Below are 14,067 nucleotides of genomic sequence, written 5' to 3' on the forward strand. Positions count from 1 at the left end.
AAGTCAAAATCACAAAATAAAAAAAACGAAAATCGAAGCTGAAATTTATCCAAACCACGGCCAAGCATATATATACATTGAAAATTAACATTTACAAGCCAAACGGCAAACCAAGATATTCGTCTAGTTCATACAGGTACCAAAAGCCATTTACACACCAAACATTGGTGGAATCAAAACACTTAGGGTGTTTTTACCCTCAAGGAGCTATTCAAAAATACATGTACAAGAGCTCAACTTGTCATCCAACTATCACAATCTTTTCCAAAAGTTTCATTTTCCTGTAAGGAAAACAAATGACACGGAATGAGCTAAAGCCCAGTGAGCAACTATCACAATAGCAGTTAAGATCACATAAGCATAACCATTCAATTCAAGTATGCAATTCCGAAGTAAAGCAAATCAGTGAAAGGATACGGTCGGCTCTCAAGAGCCCATTTCCTCGCTTATATTCTTGATCCAACCTCATTGACCCTCCGTCAATGTTAAAAGAATAACCAACCGTAGACAACTCTTTACTTCCATTCCTTCCACCCAACATACCCCAATCGGGCCCGCACTCCATTCAGTCATTTTGGTAATACTCGAGTATACCGGAACCAAGAGTCTCATTACTACAAGGTTCCTCAGTACAGTCCCCGTGGCATGACAATTTTCACGACCAAGCCCTCGCCGGCTCGATCCAATTGACTACCAAATGGGGTTGAGCTCAGTAATACAGTAAGGCCGTTGGACATTCGTCCAAACGACACCAAAGCAGTTTCCATGAAATGAAATTCACCATCCAATATATCAAGTTCAGTAATGCAGTAAAACGGTAGCCAATCAGTGATACTATCAAAAGGGGTGAGGGCGGTCAAGTACACCCTCACCTTAATCAATTCCAATATCCAAGTAAGCCTTCAAGGCATCACATATACATTTAGCAAAGCCACATAGTAACAATTAAGTGAGTAGTATACTCACCAAGCAAGAAAATGATGTTTCATGCACTGCGGTCCAAAGTGCGTCGTGAACCACCGTTTCCTCCTAGAACACATAAATAAGTGCCATAAGACTCGTGAACGAGTCGCAAAACAATGCTAAACATAACCCCAATAGGGTTTCATATGCATAAATAAGCATCATTGGTAACCAGAAATTACAAAATGGCCTTAGCTTAAGCCTTGATAGGAAAACCGTGTTTGACCTTAAAATGCGGTAATGGCGTCAAATTCACTACGGTTATCGGATGGGGGTGTAAGACCCACCGTTTCGAAGCTAAGAAACAGGGCTACAACATTGTAGAAGGCCACTCAGTCCAAATCCTAGCAAAACTAGGTCAAAAATGTAGAATACCAAATCCAGAACCGTAATTGCAGGTTCCCAAATCGCACTATGCTGTAATTACTATAACTCAGCCTATACAGGTCCAAATGCCGAAATTCCAAAGGCATATGTTAGCTAAGACATCCAGCTACATTTCATCAGAAGACACCAACTTCAAAATCCAAACCAATTCCAGTCAAAACAAACGATTACAAGCGCAGTTTTCACATTCTGAGCAACCCAGACCAGCAACAGTAAAATCGACATAACTCACTCTACACAAATCCAAATGACCTGAAATTTTGCATACACTTCAAACTCATCAATACCTACAACTTTCATGTTTTGAGAAAAGTCCAATTCGGCCTCTAACCCTATGATCTAAAACCGGACAGAATTAGGGAATTATGAACCCTAACTTTCCATTTTTCCATCCAAATCCAAAATTGATTGCATTTATCAACAATTCACACCTACTAGAGTCATTTTAAACCATTACCATTCATCATACAAGGCCACAACATCCCATTCATATTAAACCAGAAAATTCATCATAAAATGGAAAACTTCACCAAAACTCTTCAAATCAAGAAATAAATCGCATATTCCATCACTCAAGCTACTTCTAAGCATAACATAAACATCATTAGGTGTAGTAGAGTGTTCAAGCATCACTTACCAAGAAATCAAGAGAGAGGGAGATATTGGGCACCTTAGCTCTTCAAACAAACTTCACCAAACTACTTACTAGCACTAGAAGAAAGGTTTTTATGGAGTAGAATCTAATCTAGGTGATTAGTTGTGGAAGATTGAGTGAAATGGAAGCTAGAAAGTTGAAGAATTTCTTTCTTCTTTGCAAGGAAGAGAGCCGGCCACAAGGAGAAGAAAAATGGTGAATTTTGGTGAATTTTTAGGATATTTACTTAATTGGGTCAAAAGTCAAAATAGTGAATAGTATTTCTTAAGTCAAATCCAATAACTATGTGACACTTGTCACTCTCATAAATGCAATCCTATCCTTTCTTTTCTCTCTCACATCAATCATTTCACCCACTCTACTTATCTCTTAACACCCGATAAATTTTACACAGTATCCGAAACTTAACCTTATTGGCCGAATTTTTTCGAACTTTTCGCACTAGTGGGTCCCACGTCCAATATATATTCTTAATTTTCTAAAAATTCTCCAATATTAGAAAAACCATCTAAAAACTATAATTACTCATAAAATTCACCAGAAAAATATTTCTAAACCAGAAAATGCAGAAAACATGCAATTAAGGGGAAAATAAACCCTAGGAAAATAATTAGGGTTTTACGGGTTCTCACACATGAGGCTCTATGCTTCCAGAAGGATTATAGGTCATTTTCGGTTTAGATGTGGTATTTCTTCTATTCGCCCTGCTCGAAGGAGCCCTATATCTAGCCTCTTATTTAAACTAGAAACGGATCCAGTCTTTCATCCACACTCCTTCATCATTCGTCCAAAGGTGGTAATAAACGGAGAAGAGATGCCTACAACTCTCAGGGAGAAGTGGCTTCCCTTCTTTGTCACAAGTGAGAAGTTCCCGCACTGAAAGAACAACTTCATCAAAGAACGAACCATCGATTGAAAAGCCACCAAGTCGATAAAGGTCCCAAAGTGTGATGGACAACTCCCCAATAGGCGTATGGAGTGCATTTGTCGAGGGACACCAATATTTGATTTGTCGAGGGACACCAATATTTGAAGAAAGCACGCAAGACATTTTCGTAATGGTTGTAGGAGAATCTCGATGCATAGACACCTTCGAATATGTCGGCACGTATGAGCACCTCTTTATGCCTTCTAAGGATGTTCTCGACCCATTCCTAATAATGAGAAGTGAAGCACGCCTCGCCAAAGAAGAACAAAGGAATCTTCCTTGTAGTTTTGTTAATATTAAATCCCACGAACGGAAGCATGATTTTGGCTATTTCTGGATCTCCGTTATGAAGTGACGAGTTTTATACGACCATGTCTTCTTCCCTCAACGTTGTGGAGAAAGTTGATGGTGCTACAACTTCTTTAGTCCACTTGCTAGTCCAATCTTCAAGATGAAAGCATCCTTCAAGGGGTATAAAAGGCACAGCAAAGGTGTCGATTGCTAGCTTATTCACATATAATGGCAAACTTTTCGATTGAGGTCCTCCTCTCTCATCCGTCAATGAAATATGTGGCAATGGCATGGCGTAGTCCTTAATTTGCATGCTTACTGAAATTTTGTAAAAGAAAATATTAAATGATGAAGGGAAATTCTTACAAAATTTTGGTAATTAAATTACCTAATTGGTTGCCCTTTTCTCAAGTCCCCGAAATTGTTTCAAACTCCTCTTCAAGCACGGTTTTGGTTATCAACGAAGAAGTAAGTTAATAAAATTTAGATCGAAATCATGTATAATAGTAATATTTGGGGCGCAAAAAGACTGGTACAAAAATTGAGATCAAATTTTCAGCCATAAGGAATAGCTCAAATATCATGCTTGGCGTTATTTTAGTAGATAAATCAAAAGGCCAAGCTGTCTTGTAACATGTCGGAGATACAAGTCTAAAGTACATGTTGAGTAGACAAACAAATTCCAAGTACTGATCATATTCAAAGCATCTAATGGATGAAACATGCAAAAGCCTTGACCGAAGCTTCTTGTAACAATTAAATGTTGCGAGTAAAAAAAAAAAAGCTTCAAGTACTTGGTAAGCGAAAAGAAAATATTTATTAGAGTACAACCAGCGGATGATGATTGACGCTTGCAGCAACGGCAGCTTGATGATGCAGCTGAAGAAAGAAATAAAACTCATCCAAGAACATATGACCTAGACATGGCTATTTATAGAGGAAGGTTTGATTTGAATCCGAGCCAAAAAGGAGTCTTTTTCCATACAAATTTGAAAGAAAGTGGATTTGCCTTCTGAAACCAAAATTAGTTTATCAAGTTGTTTGGGATTGCGTTCGTAATTGCAGAACTTGCAATGACAAGGAATTTTAATTCAACGTAGAATGGAGCAAGTGTGACTTGTTAATTCATGGGTTGTGGTTATGTTTCACAATTTGTACGGAACTTCTCTTTGAGTTTTTGGATTTAATTTAGCAGTTTACCAAGGATACAAATTCTAGCTTTAAGAGGTTATCTGAATCTTACAAGGGAAAGCACTCTTGTGCACATAATATTCGAATTCCTAAAAGTAAAAAGAGATTTATAGCCAAGGCGGTGGACTTGAGGATATTGCATAGTATGATTTGATCTTGGAAATGGAGATCACTAATTCACCAAGCTATGAATTGGAATTGGATTTGGTTTAACACTGATAGTATAAAGTAACTAGTTAGGGGGAGACAATCTCAGGGGGAGTTGAGCTGGATCAGCACTGATGATGTGGATTGCGCCTCTTCTGATATACTACTCATGCACTTCGTTAGGGGGAGCAGTTAAATTCTGTGCTCTATCCAATTGTTTTGTCATCATCAAAAAGGGGGAGATTGTTTATCTCAATTCATATCTTTTGATGATTACAAAACAATTGGATGTTTCTAATACCTTTTGTAGAGATCCTTTTCAGAAATGAACCAAACAGGTCTGTGGAGTTAAAGCAGAAAAAGAAGATAAAAAAGAATGAAGTCTGCTGAGGATGATGTCGGACGCACAAAAGGAGAGTATCGGACGTCCGACATTCTTTGAGTTTCTTCGGACGAGTAAAGAACTCAGACTCGGACGTCCGAAGAAGACAAGCCAGGAGTTACTCGATTAACTGATCAGGATTCGGACGCTCAACACCTGTGTATCGGACGTCCGACAAGTGTAGCTGTTCTTCGGACGCAACATTCTGGACGCATCGGCTGTCCGAAGGAAGTGAAGAAGAAATTTCTAAGTATTCATCCTACCCTCGGACGCATAAAAACCAAACATCGGACGTCCGACAGCACCAACGGCTAGTTGACTCTTCAGCTGCCTTCTACCCGTTGACAGCATTAATTGAGGAATTCTCTGGTCTCCTATAAAAGGAACAAAGTCAACTACCTCAAAACAACTTTGTACATCAAGCCTACATCAGATTGTGAGTGATTCGAGTGCTAGAATACTCAAAAGAAACATTTGTATTCCTTGCATGTGCAATTTTCGTGCAGTTTTTTCAAGTGTGACATAGCTTCTTCAATAGTGTAGCATAGTGAGGGTTTGCGAGTGTTTGTAAAACTTCCTTGCTTGACCAAGTGTGATTTGGGGCAAGAAGGAAGTGATCCCTTCCTTGTACACATAAGATTGGTTGCAAGTCTATTCAACTTGAAGTAACTTGGTATATAATAGTGGTGTTCAAACCTCAGTTGTGTTTGAAGTTTAGTTTGGTTCTTTACTCTTATTTACTGCTTTTCTATATAAACTGTTCTTCTCTCCATCTCACGAATACCTGTGCTATTGTATTATCTTGTTCATTGGGAGGTATTTGAGAAAAGAAAGGCTGTCTGTTCAAAAAGGTAGAATATATATTAGCAGGTTTTTTGAAAGCCTAATTCACCCCCCCTCTTAGGTTGTCTTCGATCCTTACAATTGGTATCAGAGTTTGGTCTCCTAGAGATTAAGCTCAAGCGGCTTGGAGTAAAGATGACAACCAGTCATGCTATGTTTGTTGAGGGGCAATCTGTTACTAGACCTCCCATGTTTACTGGTTCCAATTATGTTAGTTGGAAAGAAAGAATGATTATCTTCCTGCAATCCATTGATATTGAGCTGTGGTTTATTATGAATGAAGGACCGCATGATGCTAACTTTCTTGATGCAGAAACAGGCTTGTTGCGGCCAAAAACGACAGCTGAGATGAATGCTCAAGATAGAACCAATCTCACATTGAATGTCAAAGTCATGAATGTTCTCTACAGTGCCTTAGACTCAAATGAGTCAATTAGAGTAAAAGAGTGTAAATCTGCCAAAGAAATGTGGGATAAGCTGAGAGAAATTCATGAGGGTAGTGACAACGTAAGAGAACAGAAAAAATCCATTCTGGTCACCAAGTATGAATCTTTTAAGATGGAGCCTCATGAGAACATCGACAAAATGTATTGTAGATTCAATGATCTGATCAAGGATTTAGAGGTGCTTGAGAAGGAGTACTCTCTAGGTGAAAAGAACAGAAAAATTCTGAATGCTCTATCAAAGGATTGGGAAAGCAAAGTGACTGCTATAGAGGAAGCCAAGGATTTAAATTCCTTATCCATTGAATCTCTGATTAACTCTCTAACCTCTTACGAACTGAAACTTAAATCTAAGTTGCAGGAAGAAGAAGACACAAAAGGAAGGAAGAGTATTGCTCTGAAAGCTTCACAAGATGAAGATGAAACAGCCTCACTGGATGAAAATGACTTGGAAGGTGATGATAGTGATATTGCACTCATCACAAGAGGTTTCAAAAGATTTCTCAATAAGAGAAGATTCAGGAAAGGCGGATCCAACAATTCCTTCCAGAATCAGACTAATGACTTCAGGAATAAAGGGGAACTAGAATTCAACAAGAAGCAGAACGATAAATGTTTTGAATGTGGCCAACCTGGACACTATGCAAATGAGTGTCCAATGAAGAAAAAGAAGGAAAGCAAGATTGAACGAAAACCAAAGTTCAACAATTTCCAGATTACCTGGAATGATTGCAACTCAGAAGGCGAAGTTGAAGAAGAAGAGGAATCTGCTCAAGTGGCTTTCATGGCTATTGGAGATGAAGAGGTAACACAATGCAATTCTCAATCCAATAGTGATAGTGAATCTGATGATGATGTTAATTCTTTTCTAGAAAAAATGCATAACAGCTTGAATCCTATGTTAAAAACAAAGAACTAAAGCAAAAAATCAGCTTTCTAATACAAGACAATGCAAGTCTTTTTCGACAAAACAAATGTCTAAAGCATGAAAATGATAACCTGAAAAGAACTGAAACTGATGCGCTTGCTGAACTTTACAAGAAGAAAAATTACTGTGACCTACTCAAAAGTGAGCAATGCAGCTTAAGAAAAAGGATGGATGATTTATGTAAAGTGTTACATCATGTGAAACAGAATCAGCTTCAAAAGAATGACAATGTATCTTATGTTAACACTCATCAAATAAGACTGAACCAAATTACAAATGAGTTTACTATCCACAGAAGAAGGCAAGTCAAATTCATTAAACCTGTTCATTTGATTGATCCAATGACAATATGCAGCTTTTGTTGTCAATCTGGTCACATGTATAGCAACTGTCATGTTAAGAAAAACATGAGGAACGGCATGAGATGCATATGGATAGTCAAACATAAGACTAACTCTCAAGGACCCAACATGTAAAGGGTACCAAGTATTATCTTGTGGGTTTGTGTGTAGGTGAACCAGGATTACATTGCTAAAGAATCAAAATGGTTCATTGATAGTGGATGTTCAAGACATATGGCTGGTGATGCATCACAATTCATCAAACTCAAGCAGAAAGCAAGTGGAAAGGTAACATTTGGAGATGATAACAAAGCCAAGACTATTGGTATTGGCGATGTTGGTAAGAATGATCAAACTTTTATCCACAATGTTCTTCTTGTTGACAATTTGAGCTACAATCTGTTAAGTGTTAGCCAATTGTGTGATAGAAATTTGTTTGTATTGTTCAAAAAGCTTGAATGTCTCATATTTGACTCAAAGTTCAAATTGTTTTCAAAGGAAAAAGGGTTAATGATGTCTATGTAGTGTTTCTTGAAAAAATTGATTCCTCACATCTCAAATGTCTCAAAGTAGCAAATGAGGACCCATGGTTGTGGCATAGAAGGTTGTGTCACTTCAATATGGATTTGCTGAAAGAAATTTCTAAAAAGGAACTTGTGAGAGGTCTTCCAAAAATTAAATTTGAAAAAGACAGAATCTGTGATGCTTGCCAATTTGGAAAACAAGTCAAGGTTTCTTTTAAACCTAAGAAATGTGTTTCTACTTCAAAACCACTTGAACTTCTGCACCTTGATCTGTTTGGTCCTACACAGACTGCAAGCCTTGGTGGTAAGAGATATTATTTTGTGATTGTTGATGACTACTCTCGATATACTTGGGTAATATTCCTTGCTCATAAAGATGATGCCTTTAAGAATTTTACCTCAATATTTGCTAAAGTACAAAATCTGCTTGGCTTGAAAATTGTTAGAATTAGAAGTGATAATGGGACAGAATTTAAGTTCTGTGGTTTTCCAGAATTTTGTGATCATAATGGTATTACCCATGAATTCTCTATTGCTAGAGTTCCTCAACAAAATGGAGTTGTAGAAAGAAAAAATAGAACTCTCCAAGAGGCTGCTAGAACCATGCTTAGTGAATGCAATTTACCAAAATATTTTTGGGCTGAAGCCATAAACACAGCCTGTTATACCATGAATAGAGTTCTTCTAAGACCAATTTTGAACAAAACTTCCTATGAGCTCATGTATGATAAAAAGCCTGTAGTCAGCTATTTCAAAGTATTTGGTTGTAAATGTTTCATTTTGAATATCAAGGAACATCTTGGAAAGTTTGACAAGAAATCTGATGAAGGAATTTTCTTGGGTTATTGTGAAAACAAAAGAGGTTTCAGAGTTTATAATCGTAGAACATTGATCATAGAGGAGGCTATACACATTACTTTTGATGAATCCAATGGTGACATTTCTAAGAGTTGTGGTGAAGATGATGACACAGGTGTTCAAGAAGGACTAAAGAAGCTAGCAATTAATGACCATGACTCTGCCTCACCAGAAACTGATTCAAAGGATAATGATACTCAGGTCAGTCCAGTTGAAGAAGTGAATAATGGAGTTACCACTACTCCTAATGATCTTCCAAGAGCGTGGAAATTTGCTCATAATCATCCCAGGGAGCTTATAATTGGTGATCCTTCTGAAAAGGTCAGAACTCGCTCATCTAGACACTTGATAGATAATCTTGCTTTTGTATCACATATTGAACCTAAAAATGTTGTTGATGCTTTGAATGATGAGCACTGGATTTTAGCTATGGAAGAAGAGTTAATCCAATTTGAAAGAAACAAAGTTTGGACTCTGGTTGCCAGACCACAAGGCCATCCTATCATTGGCATAAAATGGATTTTTAGAAACAAATTGAATGATAAAGGGGAGATTGTTAGAAATAAGGCTAGACTGGTGGCTAAGGGATACACTCAAGAAGAGGGAATAGACTTTGATGAGTCTTTTGCACCAGTAGCCCGGCTGGAATCCATAAGAATGTTTTTAGCATTTGCATGTTTCAAGAACTTTAAATTATTTCAAATGGATGTTAAGAGTGCCTTCTTAAATGGATTTATAGACCAAGAGGTCTATGTTGACCAACCTCCTGGTTTTGAAAATGAATCCTATCCAGATCACGTGTTTAAACTCTCAAAAGCTTTATATGGATTAAAGCAAGCTCCTAGAGCATGGTATGAACGTATGAGTGGATTTCTGATTGAAAATGGTTTTAAAAGAGGCGTTGTAGACACTACACTTTTTACAAAACAAAGCTCACAAGATCTTTTGATTGTGCAAATATATGTGGATGATATCATATTTGGTGCTACTAACGAAAAATTGTGCAAGGATTTTTCCACCATCATGCAAAAAGAATTTGAAATGAGCATGATAGGACAACTGAATTTCTTCCTTGGACTCCAAGTGGTTCAAAACCAAGATGGAACGTTTATAAATCAAACAAAATACACCAAAGAGTTGCTGAAAAAATTCGGAATGGAGGATTCAAAGCCTGTTGGGACACCTATGTGCACCTCTACCAAACTAGACAAAGATGAGGAAGGTATAAAAGTTGAGGAGAAGAAGTACAGAGGTATGATTGGAAGTTTACTTTATTTAATTGCTAGTAGGCCTGACATCATGTTTGCTGTGTGTTTATGTGCTCGATTTCAATCCTGTCCAAAGGAATCACACTTGAATGTAGTAAAAAGAATCTTGAGATATCTTAAAGGAACCTTAAATTTTGGCTTGTGGTATCCAAAATGTTATGAACTTCTTTTGTGTGGATTCTCTGATGCTGATTTTGGAGATTGTAAAATAGATAGAAAAAGTACTACTGGTGTATGCAACTTTCTTGGAAATTGCTTGGTCTCTTGGTTTAGTAAAAAATAAAATGCTATCTCACTGTCCACTACTGAAGCTGAATATGTTGCTGCTGGTGCTTGTTGTGCTCAATTGTTATGGATGAAAAACACATTAAATGATTTCGGTTTAGTATATGAATGTGTACCCATGTTCTGTGACAACACCAGTGCAATTAATCTAACAAAAAATCCCATTCAACACTCTAGGACTAAGCACATTGATATTAAGCATCATTTCATTCTCGATCTTGTCTCAAAGGGGATAATCCGCGTTGAGTTTATTTGTTCTAAAGAACAGATCGCTGATATACTCACAAAAGCTCTTCCGCTAGATCAATTTGTGTCTTTGAGGACTAAATTGGGTGTTACAGAAAAAATGTTCTGAGTCTTACTTCCAGTCAATCCTTATCGGACGTCCGATGAATTGAAACGGAAGTCCGACAATGTTCTTCATCCAAGGTCCAGAAAATCCCTGGTTCGGACGGTTGTGTCGGACGCATCACTTCGTTCGGACGTCCGACACTCAAAAATGTGTCCTATAAGGCAGTTACTGACTCTTCTCAATTCATTTTCCTTCATCAGTCTCAGACGCGACCTTTCAGTTTCTCTAAAATTTGAAATTCAAATTCCTCTCTCCTCAAACCAAGTTCCGAAAAATTGACTCAACCAACTCAATTACACCTCTATTGCTCATTAACCACTCATAAAAGGCACTCCTAACACCCAACTGCTCCAAAATTCCCAATTTACATACGAAACCCTAACCTCATATAACCCTCTCCCTGCGGCATCATAGTGCACTCTTGTTAACTCTCACTGTTCTTTCCTTCTATACACAACACTCTGCATTAAAAATCACATCCACATTGCATCATGGTTAGGATGAGGGGAGGATCTACTAGTGCCGGACGGTCTTTTAAACTGAGGGATGAAGACATTGAAATTGTTGATCCACCTCCTGTGGCTTCAAAAAGAAAGAAAGTGACTCGTAGGGGCATAGTGAAGGAGACTGCTCAAAGAAAATTAGTTACTCCATCTCCTGAATCATCTGATGAACAAATGGAAGGGCAGATCTCTGAAGGGAACATTGCTGGTGGAAATGAGGAACCAGAGCAGGCTACCCAAGGTGATAAAACTGTCACGAGGTCTTCCAGTAAAAGAAAAAGGACTGCAAAGGGGAAGAGAACTCCCCAATCCAAGAAAAAGCAATCTGCTGATCCCTCTGTTGATCAGCAGAATGAAGAAAACATCACTGAGAGTCAGCCAACACCTGAACCCTCCATCCGGAAGTCTCCAAGGACAAGGACTGAGACTCAAAATGCTGGTGCATCTGTCACTCAAACCTCTAAAGGGACACGTTCTGGGAAGAATCCAGTATCTCAGCCTGCACCTGAACCCATTCCTCTACCAAAGTTCATCGATGATGAAGCCAGAGACAGATTTGAGTTAGTCTCTCAAAAAGGGTTCATCACCCAAAGGCTCATCATTCCTTTTGAATTTCGTAAGCTTGATCTTGAACCTGTCATCAAACTCTTTGAATTCCAGAAATGGACTCATCTCTTGACCATTCCTAATGTTTTCTATCCTGACATACTGTATCAATTTTTTGCTAATCTTAGAAAGGGTACATCACACACTGAACTCATCTCTAGGGTCAACTCTGTAGACATCATATTAACTCCTGACATTGTGAATTCTATTCTGAAAACTAATATTGAACCTGGTTTTAAGGGAAAAATTGTAAATTTCTTTTCATATGAGGAATTCCCTTCTGCCTATCATCACTTTTACAATGCTAAACTCATGACTTATTTTCAAACCAAATTCAACACCCCTGCTGAGGCAAGATTGGATGATCTCAGTCCTCAGAATCTGATCATCTTCACTATCATCTCGAATCTGTTGGTGCCAACTGATGGCCACAGAACAGATGCAAATAAAATGGAACTCTATCTTTTCTACTGCTTTGTTGAAAAAATCCGCATTGACTTTGGATTTGTAATGTGCAAATTTCTGCTCAAAATCAGCACTGATAGTCGTAGGAAGCTTTCCTATGGCAGATTTCTGACCCCCATTTTTGCTCATTTTGACATACCCTTTTCTGACAAATCTCCAAAAGACAGTGCTTCTTCAGTTTTCTCCAAAGCTTATTTTGAAAGAAAGAACCTAAAATTTTTTGAGGGTCATTGGTGCTACAAGGAGACTGTGGCCGAGTCTAGAAGAAAAAATTTGCATGAAACCCCTGTCACTCCTAGAACTCCCCATGATCAGTCAGGGTATATGTCTCCTTTCACCATTCATCCTACAAAGTCTGCCAGTAAGTCCTTCTCTTCCAACTCTGAGGTCATCTCCCTGCTTGAAGACCTCAAACAGCATGTTATGCTTCTTGAAGATGGTCTCATGATGACCATGACCTCTGCCAAACAATCCTCTTTTCTTGAAAAAAGGAATTTTCTTGTGCCCCCGATACCTGAAACAAATGAGACTGCTCATCAGAAAGAACCAAGATCTGAGCCCACAAGACCAACCACTGGTGATGAGACTACTCCAGCTTCCAGTTCTCAGCCCAAGGATAAAGGCATGGCTCCAGTAACTGAGGAAGAAGTTGAAGATGATGATGAAGAAACTGAGGAAGAGGAGGACCCTGAACAGTATCGTCTGACCAGGAGGAGGCCTGGATAATCTAAAATCACTTTCTAGGCACTACTAGGTCACTGCACCTAAACCTAGGACTATAGTTCATCTTTTGCATTGCACTTTTGTACTAAGTGCTGAACACCTGGATATTTTCTACTATTTATGAATGTTTTAACTAAGTGCTTGTTATGAATGATTTGAATGGATGTTATGATTAGTTTTTGAAATCTTCTCAATGAATGAATGTTTCTGTTTAACATCTGCTACATGATTGAGTTCAAACTGTGCTGTACATTGTAAATGAATACACTGATAATGTTTCTGATGGGACGTACTGCTAATTCTAAAACTGATACTCAATTTTGTGATGACAAAAAGGGGGAGAATTGGAATTGAATTTGGTTTAACACTGATAGTATAAAGTAACTAGTTAGGGAGAGACAATCTCAGGGGGAGTTGAGCTGGATCAGCACTGATGATGTGGATTGCGCCTCTTCTGATATACTACTCATGCACTTCGTTAGGGGGAGCAGTTAAATTCTGTGCTCTATCCAATTGTTTTGTCATCATCAAAAAGGGGGAGATTGTTTATCTCAATTCATATCTTTTGATGATTACAAAACAATTGGATGTTTCTAATACCTTTTGTAGAGATCCTTTTCAGAAATGAACCAAACAGGTCTGTGGAGTTAAAGCAGAAAAAGAAGATCAAAAAGAATGAAGTCTGCTGAGGATGATGTCGGATGCACAAAAGGAGAGTATCGGACGTCCGACATTCTTTGAGTTTCTTCGGACGAGTAAAGAACTCAGACTCGGACGCCCGAAGAAGACAAGCCAGGAGTTACTCGATTAACTGATCAGGATTCGGACGCTCAACACCTGTGTATCGGACGTCCGACAAGTGTATCTGTTCTTCGGACGCAACATTCTGGACGCATCGGCCGTCCGAAGGAAGTGAAGAAGAAATTTCCAAGTATTCATCCTACCCTCGGACGCATAAAAACCAAACATCGGACGTCCGACAGC

The sequence above is a fragment of the Coffea arabica genome, chromosome 8c (genome assembly GCF_036785885.1).
Source record: "Coffea arabica cultivar ET-39 chromosome 8c, Coffea Arabica ET-39 HiFi, whole genome shotgun sequence".
Taxonomy (NCBI): Eukaryota; Viridiplantae; Streptophyta; class Magnoliopsida; order Gentianales; family Rubiaceae; genus Coffea; species Coffea arabica.